Source organism: Tursiops truncatus, chromosome 9 (genome assembly GCF_011762595.2).
Source record: "Tursiops truncatus isolate mTurTru1 chromosome 9, mTurTru1.mat.Y, whole genome shotgun sequence".
NCBI classification, from domain to species: Eukaryota; Metazoa; Chordata; class Mammalia; order Artiodactyla; family Delphinidae; genus Tursiops; species Tursiops truncatus.
Genome location: NC_047042.1, coordinates 30302097 through 30323485, shown reverse-complemented (window position 1 = coordinate 30323485; position 21389 = coordinate 30302097). Strand labels below are relative to the sequence as shown.

At 41.7% G+C, this 21389-nt stretch overlaps 1 protein-coding gene across 1 annotated transcript in view; it reads left to right on the top strand.

Annotated features, from left to right (window-relative positions):
• The first annotated feature begins 575 nt into the window (after nt 1–575).
• CCDC126 (coiled-coil domain containing 126) overlaps nt 576–21389 on the top strand; it is a 54714-nt gene continuing 33900 nt past the window's right edge. The window contains exons 1-2 of the mRNA XM_019928760.3: nt 576–706; nt 907–1048. The gene's annotated coding sequence lies outside the window, so the exon portion shown is untranslated. The remainder of the gene's footprint in view (nt 707–906; nt 1049–21389) is intronic.

Below are 21389 nucleotides of genomic sequence, written 5' to 3'. Positions count from 1 at the left end.
AAATTTATCTGGAATTGCACTGGGTCTACAGATTAATTTGGGGAGGCTTGACATCTTTCAGTATGGAATCTTTCAATCTGTGAACGTGTTATTCTCTCTTATTTGTTTAGGTCTTGTTCAATGTTTTTAAAATGTTTCCTTCATATAGGTCTTGCACTTCTTTGATTTATTCCTAGATATCTGATATTGGTTTGAGGGTATTGTAAGCTTCAAATTCTCTAACTTAAAGAAAATTCAATTCTCTTTTTTTCCTGGAATATAGAAATAAGTATTTTTTAAGAATACTATTTTTGTGTCTATTAACCTTGTTAAACTTATTAATTGTAACAATTTATCTGCAAATTCTTTTGGATTTGCCACGTACATAATATTGATATTATCTGTGAAAAACAACAATTTTGTTTCTTCCTGTTCAATCTTTAGTCGGTTATTTTTGCCTTACTCCGTTGGCTACGGACATTCGGGGCAAAAACGGGCATTCTTGTCAGTAGTACACTTTTAATCATACTAAGCCCTTCTACCTCAAGCCAACAGCGTGTTAACTGTTAGTTCCCAGCTGGAGGGTATGAGTGCGACGCCTACGCTCTCCTTTCAGCGTCCGCAGCGAATTAAGGCAGAGAGAACTCCTCCCTCAAGCTAAGCTCATCCGAAAAAGGAGCCTGCAGGCGCCTCTGGTTGCTGTGCAACGGCGTTGTCCTGACCCGGAGTAGGTGCCGACGGGTTAGAAACACGTGCCGCCTCTTCCGCCTTCCGGGACTACATCCCCCACAATGCCGCACGTCGCGGGCGGCTGGTGTCCGAAGTGGGGGAAGGGCCGGGCCAGGAGGCGGAGCGGAAGCGGAGTGTGAGGGACGAGAGGAGTAAAATCTCCACCAGCTGAGAACCAACCTTATCCTTGATTCCCAGCCCCGGCGTTTCTCCATCCCGACCTGGAGGCTGTTTCGCAGGCGCAAGAAGCTGTTGACGCCCGCTAATCGGCTTTCGCTGCGCAGCCCCGGCTTGGAAGCCCGTTGGCGTCGGCGACGGTGACGAGAAGCCCACAAACAAGGTAATGGGGACTGGGCGAGAAGGAAGGCGTCTCCGCTCGCCCTGTCCGAGTCTCTGGCTGAGCCCCTCGGGCCGGCGGCCGCCCCTCCTCTGCCGCACTCTGCACCGGTCTGCACGCCGCCCCATCGGGGCCGCTGCCGCCGGGCGTCTACGGAGCCCCGGCTCGGCCACTGGCCCGCAGCCCCCGGCCACGGCCGGGGAGGCTCTTTGTCCCTGCCCCTCAGGGTCTGACAGCCGCGCCCCCTTGGCCCCGGGCGGAGAACCGAGCGTGGCTCGGGCTGCGTGATCCGAGCAGGGCGGGCTCGGTCCCGTGGCCGCTGGCGCTGGGGAGCGACTGACCTGAGCTGGGGGTATGGAGAGCCCGCGAGCCAGCCGCCCTCACTTCTCTTTCAGTTTCTGACAGCTCAGTTCTCTTCTGCTTTGAGAGAGAGAAAGTCAAATGCCCTTTTTAGATTTCCTCTTCAAAACTCAGCTCCTGGGTGACTGGTAAGGATGAACTTAAACAGCTGTGTCGACTGCGGCTTATCCTCTCGCAAGCCTTAAGACAGCCGGGGTTCCCATCCCGCTCGACGCACTGCCTGGCTTTAATGACCTTGGTTAATTAAAGGCTCTAAGCCTGAATTTTCTCACTGAATGGTGGTAACAGTACACACCTTTAAGATGCTAGAATAAGAAGTAATATGCTTACAACGCCATGAATTCTTCGCTTAACGAAAAAATTCTCTTGAGTATGATACATTAGCTATACTTAAGTGGCCCCTAGATTGGTGAGTTTTGTGTTTTTCCTTGTTTAATCGTTAGCACTCTAGGTTGTGTGTTCTTCACTTTATATGTACCTTGTTCACCTTAAACCTAAGCAAAGAATTCTTTAAAATATGCTGTTTCTCAATTTCTGCTGTTTTAAGATGGCTGAGAATGTTCTTAGGAAATTGATGACTTTGCTTTTCTGTGGATCAGCTTTAGGTTCAAGGACTTACCCCACCCCCAGCTGTGTCCTGTAGGGGATCCTTAGAGGAGCTTAAGTGTTTATTCTGGCAGAATAAGCATTTAGGTGTGCTGCAGTCCTGACGTGGGGCTTCACCATCTTTACCCTATGCCAACTTTTTTTCTTCCTCTCTCTACACTTTCCCACTGTTCAGTAATTTCCCATCTTTGGGATTTGTGTTTCCAAGTTGTAGTTTTTGGTCTCAGGAGAAATTGAATGATTGCAAGACATTTTATAAGGAATGACTTGAAACATTTCACATTAGTTCTTCTTCAGTTTCGATTGTTCTTGCAGTGTTTTCTCTGAACTTTAGTGACATAGGTGTTGAGTTTTTCTCCAGGGAAATCATTATGGTCCTTAGTTGAAATTGTTTTCAGTTAAAATGTCTGTTCTGTACTACTCTGAGTTCAAGCACTGTTGTGCAGTCTGTGAAATAACATGTTCTGAGTAATGCTATGTAAAGGTACGGTGAGGAAAAGCCAGTGGAGCATGATGAATTTTGTGTAATGTCTTGAGTGACGCATACATTAAAAAAATACCTTTACAAAGAAAAGGAGAAATTTAATGAATGTATTTCATAAGAATACCAGAGAACCAGAGAGTAAATAAGTGAAAAATTTAAACTGTGGGAGATGGCATAATGCGCATAAAGATTTCTGATTCATTTAAAAATGTGTGGCAGAAATACTCGTTTTGAGTAAAAATTTTTCTGTTGGTGATATTTAGTGCTGTTTAGGACAGAGAGTAATGGCTGTAGAAATAGGAGGCCTTGGTTCTTGTCCTACCTCTGTCGCTATTTATACAACCTTAGTTTCCTTTGCGGTCCTCAATTTCCTTCTCTCTCAAATAGTGAATTGATCTGATTCCAAGGACTCTTCTAACTCAGACTTTGCAACGATAAGTTTTTTTAATGTGGAAAAAAAAAATGATGTAAACCCTTTTAGTCATTTATTTGTGTCTTAGGTTTTTTTATTTTCCACTCACCTTGAGGAAGGGGATATGCACGACAGAACTAGAAAGCTGCCATAAACAGGAATCTCTCCTGACCACTTCATCCCTCTTTCATGAGCTGCACATGTTTTCTCTGCATTTTTGACATGCTTAGTTGTCTTCCTCCCTATAAGTATCTTTTTTTTTACTCATAGCCTCTTTATTATGCCTGCTTTTATATAACTTGAGTTTGTCAATCCCTAATTCAACTTCATTGTTTGTTTCTGTGATTTCTTTTACTTTTTGCTCCTACCCCCAACATATTGGTTTTTTTAGGGGCCAATTTTTGTTGGAGGCCTCAGGCAGAGGTGCCCAGTGCTAGTCTAGTTAGCTGTGGAAGGGGACATGGGGTCATGCGGCACAAAACATGATTGGCTGAGGCAGTGGGGAGGTCAGGTTCCGAGACGGAAATATCTAGTAGTGCGTAATATATTTTGGAGTAAACTTTTACTGTGACATAGTGATTGGGTAGTTTACCTTTTGCTCTAACATTCTCTTCTTAACCCTGACTTATTTTACCCATTTTCTTTTATCTGTCTTTATACTCTTCAATGTTGTTGTCTTCTCTTGCCTTTCCCCAATATGCCATCGAAAACTGATCTTATATGTTGAGATGTGATATTTCTGTATCTTAGCTGGAATTTTTTTTTTTTTTTTTTTTTTTTTTTTGCGGTACGCAGGCCTCTCACTGTTGTGGCCTCTCCCGTTGCGGAGCATAGCCTCCGGACGCGCAGGCTCAGCGGCCATGGCTCACGGGCCCAGCCGCTCCGCAGCATGTGGGATCTTCCCGGACCGGGGCACGAACCCGCGTCCCCTGCATCGGCAGGCGGACTCTCAACCACTGTGCCACCAGGGAAGCCCCTTAGGTGGAATTTTAGTGTAGCTTCTCCCAAGGCAGTTCACATTTTAAATCTTAGACCTATTTAGGAGTGGATGCTGTGTCCTATGTTAAATTTTTTCCCCTAGATATTAGCCTTAGGCAATATTATGGAGAGAAAATAGAAAATATTTTAGGAATGAGCCTTTCCTCTGAAATTACATTCAAAGACAAGTCTGTGGCGTACTTATTTCTTTTTTTGGAGAGAACTCTCTGAACCTCTGCGCTCTAGTGAACATACTGTGTCTTTTTGTAATAAATATCTGCTTTTCCAGCTATAAATTCCTTAGGAGACCAATAGCCAGTGATTCTTCTAGCACCTTTGGCTGAATGAGAGCTTCTGTGCTTGCTAGTTGCTGCTATCGCTGTCGATAGTTACTTTAGCTATAGTCAACGGCACAAAAAGTAGAGTGCTGAATGAATGCAAAAATGGGATTTGAAGGAAAGATTTCCAAGGTAGGATTGGCCATCTATTAATTTTTTCAGCCTTGCTATTGCAACGTTTGCATAAAAATATCAATACAAGGAAGTATTTCAAGATAGGCCGTGTGAAATGTAGTGTTTTTAATATTTTTGACTGCAACCCGTAGCAAGAGATCTTCTTACCTCAAGACTCCATAGATATGTAACTGTGTGTGCATATCTATGTATGAAAAAATATATATAAAAAAATGAAAAAAGGTTCACAAAACAAAATCTGTATTGTGTACAACCTACTCTGATGGTTTCTGTTTCATCTTGTTGTTTAAAAAGTGCCAGTTGAAAAGTAGATTCTTGTTCCTTGCTTTTGAAAAAACACTGGAGTCCTGTGCTGAGAGTTTGGATGCCTAATTTCCCCCAGTTTTTTGACATTGGGTAGTCATTATCCTCCTTGTGCTTCCCTTTCCTTGTCTTTAAAATGAGGGTGTTCTAGTTTAAATATTCACTGATTCTCCATCTTTACTTTTCCCTAGTAATAATGTTGTACTAACATATTTGTCTTTAGGTCTTTGGCTAGGGAGAGACCACTGAAAAATTGCTCAGACATCTAGTTGCTTGCACGTTTGCTGTTTGGCACGTGGCATAGTAGAGCTTTGAACAGATCTTTGCTTATGTGTAAATCTTGTAAATGGGAGTGAATACATTAAGACCCGTAACACAGTAAATATACAAATTAAGAAAAAAATTTCCCCATGTTCTTTGTTTTACTACTTTTGTGTTTTTTAACAAGGAATATTTTAGAATTTGAAAAATTGTATTTAAAATGCTTAATAACAATTGTAAAGTAACATGCCAGTGGATTGCTATATAGACTTTATTCCTGCCTCATCTTACGACCGCCCTTTTCATAGTAGAAAATGCCAAAAAGAGTATGTTTTTCTGTGTAAAGTCCACCATGTCAGGTCATTACTGTTCATATGTTACTGAACAGTGGAACTGTCATTTTCTTAAGAAAGGGGAATACAGAGCTTTCTTTGCTTGTGAGTTTCCTTTTGTTCACTTTGGACAATTTCTCCAAACCAGGCCATTCCATGTGGGGATTGGGATGCCTCTCATTCTCCTGTGTTTGTACTGAGGAGACTAGGAATGAGGAATTTACTCCTCCTCCCAAGATTCTGGTTGGAATTCTAATGGTTTTAGTTAGAAGGAAATTGGAACCAGACTTTGTACTTCCTCTTCTTTCTCAGATCAGACCTCCTTAGAGGGCCTTCCTTGACCTCATAGCTCATATAGACTCCTCACACATTCTCACATCACCCTGTTTATTTTTTCCGTAGGTTTATCACAAGCTGCAATTGGCTTGTTTCTGTGTTTGCTTGTTAACCATCCCGCTCCTACTAAAGCGTGGTCTCCAGAATAGCAGGAATCCTGTCTCGTTTCATCTTTTACATTTCCTGTTTCTGGCACATAGTAGGTGCTTTAATAAATATTGTGAATGAATAAGTGAGCAAATGAATGAATAAATCAAGTTCTTTCATGCTTTAAATGAAACTGCACCTAGTAAAGGTTGTGTTTGAATATGGGTCTTTCTGCATACCCCCCACTCCGTTCCTTTTTTTTTCTGGAAATGTGTTCTTTCTTGTCATTGTATTTATTGATCGTGGTGAAGATATCTACATCCAGAAGACCTTGTATTTATCTTTGTTTTACTTCATATTTTTTCTATCGTAGTTTTTTGCCTATGTTTAAAAAAAAAGGAGATCGAAGATTTCTTAAATTCTTCTTGTAGCAACTTTGTAATACTTTGATTTATGTGAATCAACATATTTGAACTTTAATATGTGAACTTGATAATTTAAAGAACAAATTACACATCTTCAGAATTTTAGGATCATTGCCCTAAACCGCCATTACTGTTTTCTTGTTACGTTCCTTTAAAGCAAAAAAAATACAAGGTTCATTTAATACTACAATTCATTCAGTACTGACAAACGCAATCCTTCTAATGGAGGTACAGGAGGTAGTATAGAATAGAGAAAAACCTAAATACTGAGTCAGGACCTGTGTTCAGGACCAGTGCACTTTCTGCCACTAACTCATTGCCTCATTTTAGGCAGGACAGTTAACATCTCTGGGCTTTAGTTCTTTCATCTGAAACGTGAGAATACTGAATTAGATTTCTTCTCAGGGCCTTCCAGCCTAGAAATGGATAATTGAAGATACAGTTGTCTCTCGGTATCCGTAGGGCATTGGTTCCAGGTCCACCTCCACCTTTACCACCCCACAGCCATGGATACCAAAATCTATGGGATGCTCAAGTGCCTTATATAAAATGGCGTATTATTTGCATATAACCTACACACGTCCTCCTGTGTACTTTAAACCATGTCTAGATTACTTATAATACCTAATACAATGTAAATGCTATGTAAATAGTTGCCGGTGCATGGCACATTCAAGTTTTGCTTTTTGAACTTTCTGGAATTGCTTTTTCTTAAATACTTTCTATCTGCCGTTGGTTCGGTCTGTGGATGATATGCAACCCACCAACTGTAATTTTATCTTGAAATTTCCATCTCCTCTGCCCCTCACCCCCAGAAACATTGCAGGGAGGTCACATTGGTGCTTGGGAGATGGTGGGGTTAGGCTCAGGGGTGTGCTTAAATATAAGGCATCTCTGCTGATTCTTCTCCAGGCTGTATGGGAGTTGTGGCTGCAGTGTAGGGCATGTTACTCTTGCCCTTAAAGGACCTGGAACTTAAAGGGACAAGGCTTACACACATGATAGAGTGATATGATGTGTAAAATCAGTTGGTATAAAGTAATGTGCTGTGAGATGTGAGAGAAGGCCAAAGTGGGCTAGAGTAAGGTTATGAGGTTCTGAAATCCTTCTGGCGCAGGTAGCATTTAAGCAGATACTCTAGTCTCATTTTAGGCTATATGGAAGAGGAACTGTTCTCATCAACAGCATGGTATTATGTCATCTTTTAGGACTGGGTAATTCTTTAGTGACCACTACCAATGTGGTATTTCATGTTGTACAAAAATTCTGCGAAGAAATTTTTTTCAAGACTGCAGCCTGACTGCTACTGACTGAATGAGAGGCTGTAAGGAAGCATGTCTGGTAAATAAAAATGTTATATAACCGTAGGTATTATTGTAAGTAGATAGGGTAGGGGGTCCCTGGAGGAAGAGAACCAGGCATGGCTTTCTTGACATGACAGAAGCCATTTTTGGCCTAAGACATTTTGTGATCTAAGCCTAGCCATAATGCTTGCCCTTGAACAGATCTCAGTAATTAATGATCTTAAGGGCACAGAAGAATGCAGAAACATTCAAGCAAAGATAATGATATCAGTTGTAAAGGCTCCAGGTTCTGTTTCAGTGGTGAAGATTAGCCTGAAGTGCTCAACTACCAGATCAGCTGGAACCTAAGGGATGACTTTGACCTTTTCTGATCCTTCTAACTTCAATCAAATAAAATGGCTGCCCAAGCACCTTCCTGAATATGCATATACCCTTAGCTTAAAACTTCCCGGGCTTCCCTGGTGGCACAGTGGTTGAGAGTCCGCCTGCCGATGCAAGGGACACGGGTTCGTGCCCCGGTCCGGGAAGATCCCACATGCGGCGGAGCGGCTGGGCCCGTGAGCCATGGCCGCTGAGCCTGCGCGTCCGGAGTCTGTGCTCCGCAACGGGAGAGGCCATAACAGAGGCCCACATACCAAAAAAAAAAAAAATAAATAAAAATAAAAATAAATAAATAAAAAAACTTCCCCAATTTTACTGTTCCGAGAGACACTGCTTTGGGAAAGATCCCTCCTTACTTGCTGCAAATAATAATAAATCCTTCCTTCTGCTCTTCGGCCTGGTTGTGTCTTTTGGCTCAACACCCATCAAAAGGCGAACCCAGTTTTCGAGTAACATTATTATTGTTACTGAATGAGATAGAGACTGGCTTGATTGGGGGAGATATTTCTGTGATTAGTGGGAAATAAATTTTGTCTTTGGGGACTGGTTTCTGGGAGGGACATGAGAGCTAATCAGGAGTTTTATTTGGGTCTAGTAAAACACCCCCTGTATTAACTCAGGTTACTAAGATTCTTAAGAATTACTGGAATTGCTGTGTAAGTACCTGATACTAATAATAAATGTTAACATTTATTGACAGTAGTATGAGGTGTCATTTATCCTCACCAGTATTACATAGGTACTGTTGTCTCCATGATATAAGTGAGGACATTAGGGTATAGGGAGATAAAATAACTTGGTTAAGGTTTTAAAGATAGAATATAGTCACCCCTTTGTATTTGCGGGTTCTGCATCTGTGGATTCAACCGTGGATTGAAAATATTGGGAAAAAAATGCGAGAAAGTTCCAAATAGCAAAACTTGAATTTGCTGCTATTTATATAACATTTACATTGTATTAGGTGTTATTAGTAATCTAGAAATGATTTAAAGTATATAGGAGGATGTGCATATGTTATATGCAAATACTATGCCACTTTATATGAGGGACTTGAGCATCTGTGGATTTTGGTATCTATTGGGGGTCTTGGAACCAGTCCCCTGCAGATACTGAGGGAGGATTGTACTGTACATAATTTTATATGGAGATTGATAGAGAGTTCTTTGAGGCTGGAGGTGGGGTAGCAGTGGGAGTGCTACTTTTTGAAGAGGTGACAATTTAGCTAAATACTAAAGGATGAAAAGGAATAAGCCATGGGGAGAGCATTTCAAGCAGGGCAATAGCAGTTGTATAGACCCTGAGTTCAGAAAGAATTTGGTGTGTTTCGCCTAGCTGGGCTGTAGCATAGTGAGCAAGGGGGAAAGTGGTGTGAGATTAGGACAGACAGAGATAAGGGTAGAAGTCAGCTATGCAGAACCTTCGGGATTGTGGTCATATTGCTGAACACAAGTTTGTATGCCAGATGAACAGTGAGGCCAAACTAACCAATGTGAATTCAGAGCTAGGAAAGGTTTATTGCAAGGACCGTGCAAGGAGAATGGGCAGCTCCTGCTCAAAAATCCTGAACTCTGGAATCTTGTGCTTATCCCTGTTGTATCTTTTTTAAAAAAATTTATTTATTTTTGGCTGCTTTGGTTCTTCGTTGCTGTGTGTGGCTTTCTCTAGTTGCGGCAAGCAGGGGCTACTCTTTGTCGCAGTGCATGGGCTTCTCATTGCGGTGGCTTCTTGTTGCGGAGCACTGGCTTTATACACATGGGATTCAGTAGTTGTGGCATGCGGGATCTGTAGTTGTGACTCGCGGACTCTAGAGTGAAGGCTCAATAGTTGTGGCGCATGGGCTTAGCTGCTTTGTGGCACGTGGGATTTTCCCAGACCGGGGCTCGAACCTGTGCCCCCTGCATTGGCAGGGGGATTCTTAACTACTGTACCACCAGGGAAGCCCGTCACTATTGTATCTTGACTGCTCCTCCTTTGTTTCTGCATTCCCTGCCTTTTGTGAGTATCTGTTTGAATCTCCCGTTTGGAACGCAGGGGAGGCCTAGGAGGCTGCAGCCTTTTCCCTACAAATAAGAAATGGCGGTGGGGGGGGACATGGAAAGACATTTGTACCCAGGAGGACCCCACAGGGTCCTGCTTGGTTTCAGTAAATAGTTTTAATTTTATTCTAAGTACAGTGGGAAACTCTTGAAGAGTTTTTTATTTTAATTAATTTTTATTGGAGTGTGGTTGATTTACAATGTTGTGTTAGTTTCTGCTGTACAGCAAAGTGAATCAGTTATACATATATCCACTCTTTTTTAGATTCTTTTCCCATGTAGATCATTACAGAGTATTGAGTAGAGTTCCCTGTGCTCTATAGTAGGTTCTTATTAGTTACCTATTTTATACATAGTAGTGTGTATATGTCAATCCCAGTCTCCCAATTTATCCCTCCCCTCCTTTCCCCCTTGGTAACGGTAAGTTTGTTTCCTACATCTGTGACTCTATTTCTGTTTTGTAAATAAATTCACTTGTACCATTTTTTTAGTTTCCACATATAAGCAATACCACACGATATTTGTCTTTCTCGGTCTGACTTACTTCACTCAGTATGACAATCTCTAGGTCCATCTGTGTCGCTGCAGATGGCGTTATTTCATTCTTTTTTTGTGTGGCTGAGTAATATTCCACTGTATATATGTACTGCATCTTGATGGACATTTAGGTTGCTTCCATGTCCTGGCTATTGTAAATAGTGCTGCAGTGAACATTGGGGTGCATGTATCTTTTTGAATTATGGTTTTCTCTGGATATATGCCCAAGAGTGGGATTGCTGGATCATATGGTAGTTCTATTTTTAGTTTTTTAAGGAACCTCCGTACTATTCTCCATAGTGCGTTGAAGGGTTGTGTATGGTAAAATATGTAATATAAAATGTACCATTTTAACCATTTTTAAGTGTGCAGTTCAGTAGCATTAAGTACTTTCACGTTCTTGTGCAACCATTGATGTCGGCAGATGAGAGGACCTTGGTCCTTGTCCTCTTTGAAGAAAGAATTCCACAGAGAGACATTGTAAAGCAGGCACAGAGTTTATTGGAGGCACTGTATGTGCAAAGAGAACAAAGAAGCAGCTTATTTAGAGCAGGAGCAAAGTAGAAATACACACCCAGAGAAGAGTGTGGCTATCCTTCCTAATGAGGAGTGCACCAGAAAGATGATTTAAATTCCTTACATGGGGCAGTTCTTCAGGGTTTTTGTTGTCCTCTGGCCAATTATCTTGGCTATTTTCCCACATCTGACCTGTCCCAGGGCCCTATCCAACATGTGTGTGCATCTTTTAGCCAAGATGGGTTCCAGTGTGGAGGCCTCTGGGAAAATTTGACAACACATACTATGGGGGTAGTGCCCTCTCCCTTTTGACCCCTGAGGATCCTTCCTGTGCACGTGCAGCAGGGGAGGTCTCCTTGACCTCAGTAGTGATAGATGTGGTCATCTTATCTCTTTACCCCAGCAGAGCTCAGCTTCTGCCATTAATTTTACCTTGAAGTGTCAGGGAAAACAAACTACAATTTACTCCACTTGACAAACTCCAGCGGCTCAGCCCAGGAGCCCATCTACCTCCTACCTCACCATCACTGCTGTACATCTCCAGAACTTTTTCTTCATCCCAAAGTAGAGCTCTATACTCTAAACTTTATTTTTGTTTTCTTGTTTTTTGTGTTTTTTTAAATTAATTAATTAATTAATTTATTTTTGGCTGTGTTGGGTCTTCATTTCTGTGTGAGGGCTTTCTCTAGTTGCAGAAGCAGGGGCCACTCTTCATTGCGGTGCGCGGGCCTCTCACTATCGCGGCCTCTCGTTGCGGAGCAAAGGCTCCAGATGCACAGGCTCAGTAGTTGTGCCTTACGGGCCTAGTTGCTCTGTGGCATGTGGGATCTTCCCAGACCAGGGCTCGAACCCGTGTCCCCTGCATTGGCAGGCAGATTCTCAACCACTGCGCCACCAGGGAAGCCCAGTTTTCTTGGGTTTTTTTTGTGCTGTGCCACACGTCATGTGGGATCTTAGTTCCCTGACCAGGGATCCAGCCTGGCCCCCTGCAGTGGGAGTACGGAGTCATAACCACTGGACTGCCAGGAAAGTCCCTGTACTCTAAACTTTAAACCATAACTCTCCAGTCTCTCATCCCCCTAGCCACTGGTATCTACCTTTCTACTTTCTATCTCTGTATCTAACTCTTCAGGGTACCTATGTAAGTGGCATCATATAATATTTGTCTTTTTGTGTCTAGCTTCTTTAACTTAGTATCAATATAATATATATATATATATATATTTTTTTTTTTTTTTGCGGTATGCGGGCCTCTCACTGTTGTGGCCTCTCCCGTTGCGGAGCACAGGCTCCGGACACACAGGTTCCGGACGCGCAGGCTCAGCGGCCATTGCTCATGGGCCCAGCCACTCCATGGCATGTGGGGTCCTCCCGGACCGGGGCATGAACCCGTGTCCCCTGCATCGGCAGGTGGACTCTCAACCACTGCGCCACCAGGGAAGCCCTCAATATAATATCTTTAAGTTTCATCCATGTTGTAGCTTGTATCAGAATTTTATTATCTTTTAAAGCTGAATAGTATTTCATTTTGTTTATCCGTTAATCTGTTGTTTCCACCTTGCATTGTTGCAGTGAACATGGGTGTACAAGTTTCGCTTTGAGTCCCTGCTTTTGAAACTGAGCAGAACCCTCTGGGGCCCACCTGGGTACAAAAGCCCTTCCATGTCCCCCTTTTCTTACTTGCGGGGTAAAGACTTCAGCCTCTTAGACTTCCTTGAATTTTGAAGGGCAGATTCAAACGGTAATCAGGGAAGTAAGGGTATGCAGAGACAAAGGAGAAACAATCAAGAAATGGTACTGCAGCGATTAAAGCAGTATCCTGGTTCCTCATTAAGGAATATACATAATATCTTTGAACTTTTCTGCAGGAACTAAGGTCCCCACCCAGGTGGCAGACGGTTAACTTCAGGTTGAGCGCAAGATTCCTGGAACACCACCCTGTTAACCTCATCACCAACTGATCAGAAGAAAGTCACACACTCTGCAGCCGTCACCCCAAATTTTGTCTATAAAAACTTCTTCCTGAAAATCATTGGGGAGTTCAGGGTTTTTGAGCACTAGCCACCCATTCTCCTTGCTTGGCCCTATGATAAACAATTCTCTGCTCCAAACTCCCACATTTCGGTCTGTTTGTCCTTGCTGTGCATTGGATACATGAACTTGGGTTCCATAACACTTTGAGTTCTTTTGTAGTTATACCCAGAAGTGGAATAGCTGGGTCAAATGGTAATTCTGTGTTTAATTTTTTTAAGAACTGCTATACTGTTCTCCACAGCATCTGCACCATTTTGTATTCCCAAAAGCAATGTGTAAGAGTTTCAATTTCTCCACAACTGTACTAAGAGTTGTTTTTGATTTTTTTAAATTTAATTTAATTTTATTATTTTTTTTACATCTTTATTGGAGTATAATTGCTTTACAGTGGTGTGTTAGTTTCTGCTTTATAACAAAGTGAATCAGTTATACATATACATATGTTCCCATACCTCTTCCCTCTTGTGTCTCCCTCCCTCCCACCCTCCCTATCCCACCCCTCCAGGCGGTCACAAAGCACGGAGCTGATCTCCCTGTGCTATGCGGCTGCTTCCCACTAGCTATCTACCTTACGTTTGGTAGTGTATATATGTCCATGCCTCTCTCTCGCTTTGTTACACCTTACCCTTCCTCCTCCACATATCCTCAAGTCCATTCTCTAGTAGGTCTAGTAGGACACAGTCTTTATTCCTGTCTTACCCCTAGGTTCTTCATGACAGTTTTTTTTTTCTTAAATTCCATATATACGTGTTAGCATACGGTATTTGTCTCTCTCTATCTGATTTACTTCACTCTGTATGACAGACTCTAGGTCTATCCACCTCATTACAAATAGCTAAATTTCGTTTCTTTTTATGGCTGAGTAATATTCCATTGTATATATGTGCCACATCTTCTTTATCCATTCATCTGATGATGGACACTTAGGTTGTTTCCATCTCCGGGCTATTGTAAATAGAGCTGCAATGAACATTTTGGTACATGACTCTTTTTGAATTATGGTTTTCTCAGGGTATATGCCCAGTAGTGGGATTGCTGGGTCATATAAGTTCTATTTGTAGTTTTTTAAGGAACCTCCATACTGTTCTCCACAGTGGCTGTATCAATTTACATTCCCACCAACGGTGTAAGAGGGTTCCCTTTTCTCCACACCCTCTCCAGCATTTATTGTTTCTAGATTTTTTGATGATGGCCATTCTGACTGGTGTGAGATGATACTTCATTGTAGTTTTGATTTGCATTTCTCTAATGATTAGTGATGTTGAGCATTCTTTCATGTGTTTGTTGGCAGTCTGTATATCTTCTTTGGAGAAATGTCTATTTAGGTCTTCTGCCCATTTTTGGATTGGGTTATTTGTTTTTTTGTTATTAAGCTGCATGAGCTGCTTATAAATTTTGGAGATTAATCCTTTGTCAGTTGCTTCATTTGCAAATATTTTCTCCCATTCTGAGGGTTGTCTTTTTGTCTTGTTTATGGTTTCCTTTGCTGTGCAAAAGCTTTTAAGTTTCATTAGGTCCCATTTGTTTATTTTTGTTTTTATTTCCATTTCTCTAGGAGGTGGGTCAAAAAGGATCTTGCTGTGATTTATGTCATAGAGTGTCCTGCCTATGTTTTCCTCTAAGAGTTTGATAGTTTCTGGCCTTACATTTAGGTCTTTAATCCATTTTGAGCTTATTTTTGTGTGTGATGTTAGGGAGTGATCTAATCTCATACTTTTACATGTAGCTGTCCAGTTTTCCCAGCACCACTTATTGAAGAGGCTGTCCTTTCTCCACTGTACATTCCTGCCTCCTTTATCAAAGATAAGGTGACCATATGTGCGTGGGTTTATCTCTGGGCTTTCTATCCTGTTCCATTGATCTATCTTTCTGTTTTTGTGCCAGTACCATACTGTCTTGATTACTGTAGCTTTGTAGTATAGTCTGAAGTCAGGGAGCCTGATTCCTTCAGGTCGATTTTTCATTCTCAAGATTTCTTTGGCTATTTGGGGTCTTTTGTGTTTCCATACAAATTGTGAAATTTTTTGTTCTAGTTCTGTGAAAAATGCCAGTGGTAGTTTGATAGGGATTGCATTGAATCTGTAGATTGCTTTGGGTAGTAGAGTCATTTTCACAATGTTGATTCTTCCAATCCAAGAACATGGTATATCTCTCCATCTATTTGTATCATCTTTAATTTCTTTCATCAGTGTCTTATAATTTTCTGCATACAGGTCTTTTGTCTCCTTAGGTAGGTTGATTCCTAGATATTTTATTCTTTTTGTTGCAATGGTAAATGGGAGTGTTTTCTTGATTTCACTTTCAGATTTTTCATCATTAGTGTATAGGAATGCCAGAGATTTCTGTGCATTAATTTTGTATCCTGCTACTTTAGCAAATTCATTGATTAGCTCTAGTAGTTTTCTGGTAGCATCTTTAGGATTCTCTATGTATAGTATCATGTCATCTGCAAAGAGTGACAGCTTTACCTCTTCTTTTCCGATTTGGATTCCTTTTATTTCCTTTTCTTCTCTGATTGCTGTAGCTAAAACTTCCAAAACTGTGTTGAATAAGAGTGGTGAGAGTGGGCAACCTTGTCTTGTTCCTGATCTTAGTGGAAATGGTTTCAGATTTTCACCATTGAGGACGATGTTGGCTGTGGGTTTGTCATATATGGCCTTTATTATGTTGAGGAAAGTTCCCTCTATGCCTGCTTTCTGCAGCGTTTTTATCATAAATGGGTGTTGAATTTTGTCGAAAGCTTTCTCCGCATCTATTGAGATGATCATATGGTTTTTCTCCTTCAATTTGTTAATATGGTGTATCACGTTGATTGATTTGCGTGTCTTGAAGAATCCTTGCATTCCTGGAATAAACCCCACTTGATCATGGTGTATGATCCGTTTAATGTGCTGTTGGATTCAGTTTGCTAGTATTTTGTTGAGGATTTTTGCATCTATGTTCATCAGTGATATTGGCCTGTAGTTTTCTTTCTTTGTGACATCCTTGTCTGGTTTTGGTATCAGGGTGATGGTGGCCTCGTAGAATGAGTTGGGGAGTGTTCCTCCCTCTGCTATATTTTGGAAGAGTTTGAGAAGGATAGGTGATAGCTCTTCTCTAAATGTTTGATAGAATTCGCCTGTGAAGCCATCTGGTCCTGGGCTTTTGCTTGTTTGAAGATTTTTAATCAGTTTCAATTTCAGTGCTTGTGATTGGTCTGTTCATATTTTCCATTTCTTCCTGATTCAGTCTTGGCAGGTTGTGCCTTTATAAGAATTTGTCCGTTTCTTCCAGGTTGTCCATTTTATTGGCATAGAGTTGCTTGTAGTAATCTCTCATGATCTTTTGTATTTCTGCAGTGTCAGTTGTTACTTCTCCTTTTTCATTTCTAAATCTATTGATTTCAGTCTTCTCCCTTTTTTCTTGATGAGTCTGGCTAATGGTTTATCAATTTTGTTTATCTTCTCAAAGAACCAGCTTTTAGTTTTATTGATCTTTGCTATCATTTCCTTCATTTCTTTTTCATTTATTTCTGATCTGATTTTTATGATTTCTTTCCTTTTGCTAACTTTGGGATTTTTTGTGTTCTTGTTTCTCTAATTGCTTTAGGTGCAAGGTTAGGTTGTTTATTCGAGATGTTTCCTGTTTCTTAAGGTAGGATTGGATTGCTATAAACTTCCCTCTTGGAACTGCTTTTGCTGCATCCCATAGGTTTTGGGTCATCATATCTCCATTGTCATTTTTTTCTAGGTAGTTTTTAATTTCCTCTTTGATTTCTTCAGTGATCACTTTGTTATTAAGTAGTGTATTGTTTAGTCTCGATGTGTTTGTATTTTTTACAGATCGTTTCCTGTAATTGATATCTAGTCTCATAGCATTGTGGTCGGAAAAGATACTTGATACAATTTCAATTTTCTTAAATTTACCGTGGCTTGATTTGTGACCCAAGATATGATCTATCCTGAAGAATGTTCCATGAGCACTTGAGAAAAATGTGTATTCTGTTGTTTTTGGATGGAATGTCCTATAAATATCAATTAAGTCCATCTTGTTTAATGTATCATTTAAAGCTTGTGTTTCCTTATTTATTTTCATTTTGGATGATCTGTCCATTGGTGAAAGTGGGGTGTTAAAATCCTCTACTATGAATGTGTTACTGTCGATTTCCCCTTTTATGGCTGTTAGTATTTGCCTTATGTATTGAGATGCTCCTATGTTGGGTGCATAAATATTTACAATTGTTATATCTTCTTCTTGGATCGATCCCTTGATCATTATGTAGTGTCCTCCTTTGTCTCTTCTAATAGTCTTTATTTTAAAGTCTATTTTTTCTGATATGAGAATTGCTACTCCAGCTTTCCATTTGCATGAAATATCTTTTTCCATCCCCTTACTTTCAGTCTGTATGTGTCTCTAGGTCTGAAGTGGGTCTCTTGTAGACAGCATATATATGGGTCTTGTTTTTGTATCCATTCAGCCAATCTGTGTCTTTTGGTGGGAGCATTTAGTCCATTTACATTTAAGGTAATTATCAATATGTATGTTCCTATTCCCATTTTCTTAATTATTTTGGGTTCGTTATTGTAGGTCTTTTCCTTCTCTTGTGTTTCTTGCCTAAAAAGTTCCTTTAGCAGTTGTTGTAGAGCTGGTTTGGTGGTGTTGAACTCTCAGCTTTTGCTTGTCTGTAAAGGTTTTAATTTCTCCATCAAATCTGAATGAGATCCTTGCTGGGTAGAGTAATCTTGGTTGCAGGTTTTTCTCCTTCATCACTTTAAATATGTCCTGCCAGTCCTTTCTGGCTTGCAGAGTTTCTGCTGAAAGATCAGCTGTTAACCTTATGGGGGTTCCCTTGTGTGTTATTTGTTGTTTTTCCCTTGCTGCTTTTAATATGTTTTCTTTGTATTCAATTTTTGACAGTTTGATTAATATGTGTCTTGGTGTATTTCTCCGTGGATTTATCCTGTATGGGACTCTGTGTGCTTCCTGGACTTGATTATTTCCTTTCCCATATTAGGGAAGTTTTCAACTATAATCTCTTCAAATATTTTCTCAGTCCCTTTCTTTTTCTCTTCTTCTTCTGGAACCCCTATAATTCGAATGTTGGTGTGTTTAATGTTGTCCCAGAGGTCTCTGAGACTATCCTCAGTTCTTTTAATTCTTTTTTCTTTATTCTGCTCTGCAGTAGTTATTTCCACTATTTTATCTTCCAGGTCACTTATCCGTTCTTCTGCCTCAGTTATTTTGCTATTGATCCCATCTAGAGTATTTTTCATTTCATTTATTGTGTTGTTCATCATTGTTTGTTTCATCTTTAGTTCTTCTAGGTCCTTGTTAACTGTTTCTTGCATTTTGTCTATTTCCAAGATTTTGGATCATCTTTACTATCATTATTCTGAATTCTTTTTCAGGTAGACTGCCTAGTTCCTCTTCATTTGTTAGGTCTGGTGGGTTTTTATCTTGCTCCTTCATCTGCTGTGTGTTTTTTTGTCTTCTCATTCTGCTTATCTTACTGTGTTTTGGGTCTCCTTTTTGCAGGCTGCAGGTTCGTAGTTCCCGTTGTTTTTGGTGTCTGTCCCCATTGGCTAAGGTTGGTTCAGTGGGTTCTTTAGGCTTCCTGGTGGAGGGGACTAGTGCCCGGTGTTCAGGTGGATGAGGCTGGATCTTGTCTTTCTGGTGGGCAGGTCCACGTCTGGTGGTGTGTTTTGGGGTGTCTATGGACTTACTATGATTTTAGGCAGCCTGTGTGCTAATGGGTGGGGTTGTAGTCCTGTCTTGCTACTTGTTTGGCATAGGATGTCCAGCACTGTAGTTTGCTGGTTGTTGAGTGAAGCTGGGTGCTGGTGTTGAGATGGAGATCTCTGGGAGATTTTCGCCATTTGATATTATGTGAAGCTGGGAGGTCTCTTGTGGACCAGTGTCCTGAAGTTGGCTCTCCCACCTCAGAGGCAGCAGCACCAAGAGCCTTTCATCCACACGGCAGCAGCACCAAGAGCAGCACCAAGAGCCTTTCATCCACACAGCTCAGAATAAAAGGGAGAAAAAGTAGAAAGAAAGAATTAGTAGAAGTAGAAAGAAAGAAATAAAGAAAGAAAGGATGGAGGGAGGGAGGGAGGAAGGAAGGAATGAGGGAAGGAAAGAAAAAAGATAAGGTAAAATAAAATAAGATAAAATATAATAAAGTTATTAAAATAGAAAAATAATTATTAAGAGAAAAAAAAACGGACGGATAGAACCCTAGGACAAATGGTGGAAGCAAAGCTATACAGACAAAGTCTCACACAGAAGCATATACATACACAGTCACAAAAAGAGGAGAAGGGGAAAAAATCATAAATCTTGCTGTCAAAGTTCACCTCCTCAAGCTGGGATGATTCGTTGTCTAAAGGAGGGAAGGAAGGAAAGAAAGAATGAAGATAAAGTAAAATAAAGTTATTAAAATAAAAAGTAATTATTAAGGAAAAAATTAAGAAAAAAACGGACGGATAGAACCCTTGGACAAATGGTGGAAGCAAAGCTATACAGACAAAATCTCACACAGAAGCATACACATACACACTCACAAAAAGAGGAAAAGGGGAAAAAATCATAAATCTTGCTCTCAAAGTCCGCCTCCTCAATTTGGGATGATTCGTTGTCTATTCAGGTATTCCACAGATGCAGGTACATCAGGTTGATTGTGGAGCTTTAATCCGCTGCTTCTGAGGCTGCTGGGAGAGATTTCCCTTTCTCTTCTTTGTTCTCACAGCTCCAGGGGCTCAGCTTTGGATTTGGCGCCGCCTCTGCGTGTAGGTCGCCGGAGGGCGTCTGTTTTTTGCTCAGACAGGACGAGGTTAAAGGAGCCGCTGATTCAGGGGCTCTGGCTCACTCAGGCCGGGAGAAGGGAGGGGTACGGAGTGTGGGGCGGTCCTGCGGCGGCAGAGGCCGGCGTGACGTTGCACCAGCCTGAGGCGCGCCGTCTGTTCTCCCGGGGGAGTTGTCCCTGGATCCCGGGACCCTGGCAGTGGCGGGCTGCACAGGCTCCCCGGAAGGGGTGTGTGGATAGTGACCTGTGCTCGCACTCAGGCTTCTTGGTGGTGGCAGCAGCAGCCTTAGCATCTCATGCCCGTCTCTGGGGTCTGCGCTGTTAGCCGTGGCTCGCGCCTGTTTCTTGGAGCTCCTTTAAGCAGCATTCTTAATCCTCTCTCCTCGCACACCAGGAAACAGAGGGAAGAAAAAATCTCTTGCATCTTCAGCAGGTCCAGACTTTTCCCCGGACTCCCTCCTGGCCAGCCGCAGCGCACTAATCCCCTGCAGGCTGTGTTCACGCCACCAACCCCAGTCCTCTCCCTGGGATCCGACCAAAGCCCGAGCCTCAGCTCCCAGCCCCACCCGCCCTGCGGTTGAGCAGACAAGCCTCTTGGGCTGGTGAGTGCTGGTTGGCACCAATCCTCTGTGCGGGAATCTCTCTGCTTTGCCCTCTGCAACCCCTGTGGCTGCGCTCTCCTCCGCGGCTCCGAAGCTTCCCCCTCCGCCACCTGCAGTCTCTGCCCGTGAAGGGGCTTCCTAGTGTGTGGAAACCTTTCTTCCTTCACAGCTCCCTCCCACTGGTGCAGGTCCTGTCCCTGTCCTTTTGTCTCTGTTTATTCTTTTTTCTTTTGCCCTACCCAGGTACGTGGCGTGTTTCTTGCCTTTAGGGAGGTCTGAGGTCTTCTGCCAGCATTCAGTTGGTGCTCTGCAGGAGTTGCTCCACGTGTAGATGTATTTCTGGCGTATCTGTGGGGAGGAAGGCGATCTCTGCGTCCTACTCCTCTGCCGTCTTCCCAGAAGCCTCGGCAATTTCTCTGATTTTTTTTTTTTAATAATTGCTGTAGGGGAAGGAAAAAACCTTTTCAGCTACCTTCTTAGGTTCAGTGCCCAGGGCTCTGCAAACTAAACTGACAAAAGATCGATCAACTGGAGAAAAAGGTTTTTTTCATGTGCAAATGGTGGGCATCACAGAAATGAAATGAAAGCACCAAAGAAGTAGTTAGTGCTGAGAGCTTATATACCATTTAAACAAAGAGCCATAAATTGTGGAAATGTGACAAGACAAAGGAAAAGGAGTCTGAGCTTCTGGAGGTAGTAAATTGTGGGAAGGTGAATAAATGGGGGAAACTAATGGAAGATAAGGTTTCTTTTAGTAAGGTGTATTTGTTCAGATTTATCTCAGCATCTGTGCCTTGTCTCCTGTGAGAAGAGTGTTCTCACCTTTCTCATAGGTAATTCATGTCTTGCTTTTAGGCAGAAAAGGGGAGTACAGGGAGGCCTTCCTGCATCTGTTATTTCTCAGTTACCTTCAGCTCAAAATAATCCTTATACCAAAGTGGCATATTTTGGGTTGGCATGTTCTGATGCCCTTCATAGCCATGCTGATGGGTGTGAAGTGGTATTTCATTGTGGTTTTAATTTGCATTTCCCTAAGGATTAGTGATTTGAGCATCTTTTCATGTGCTTATTGACAATTTGCATATCTCCTTTGGAG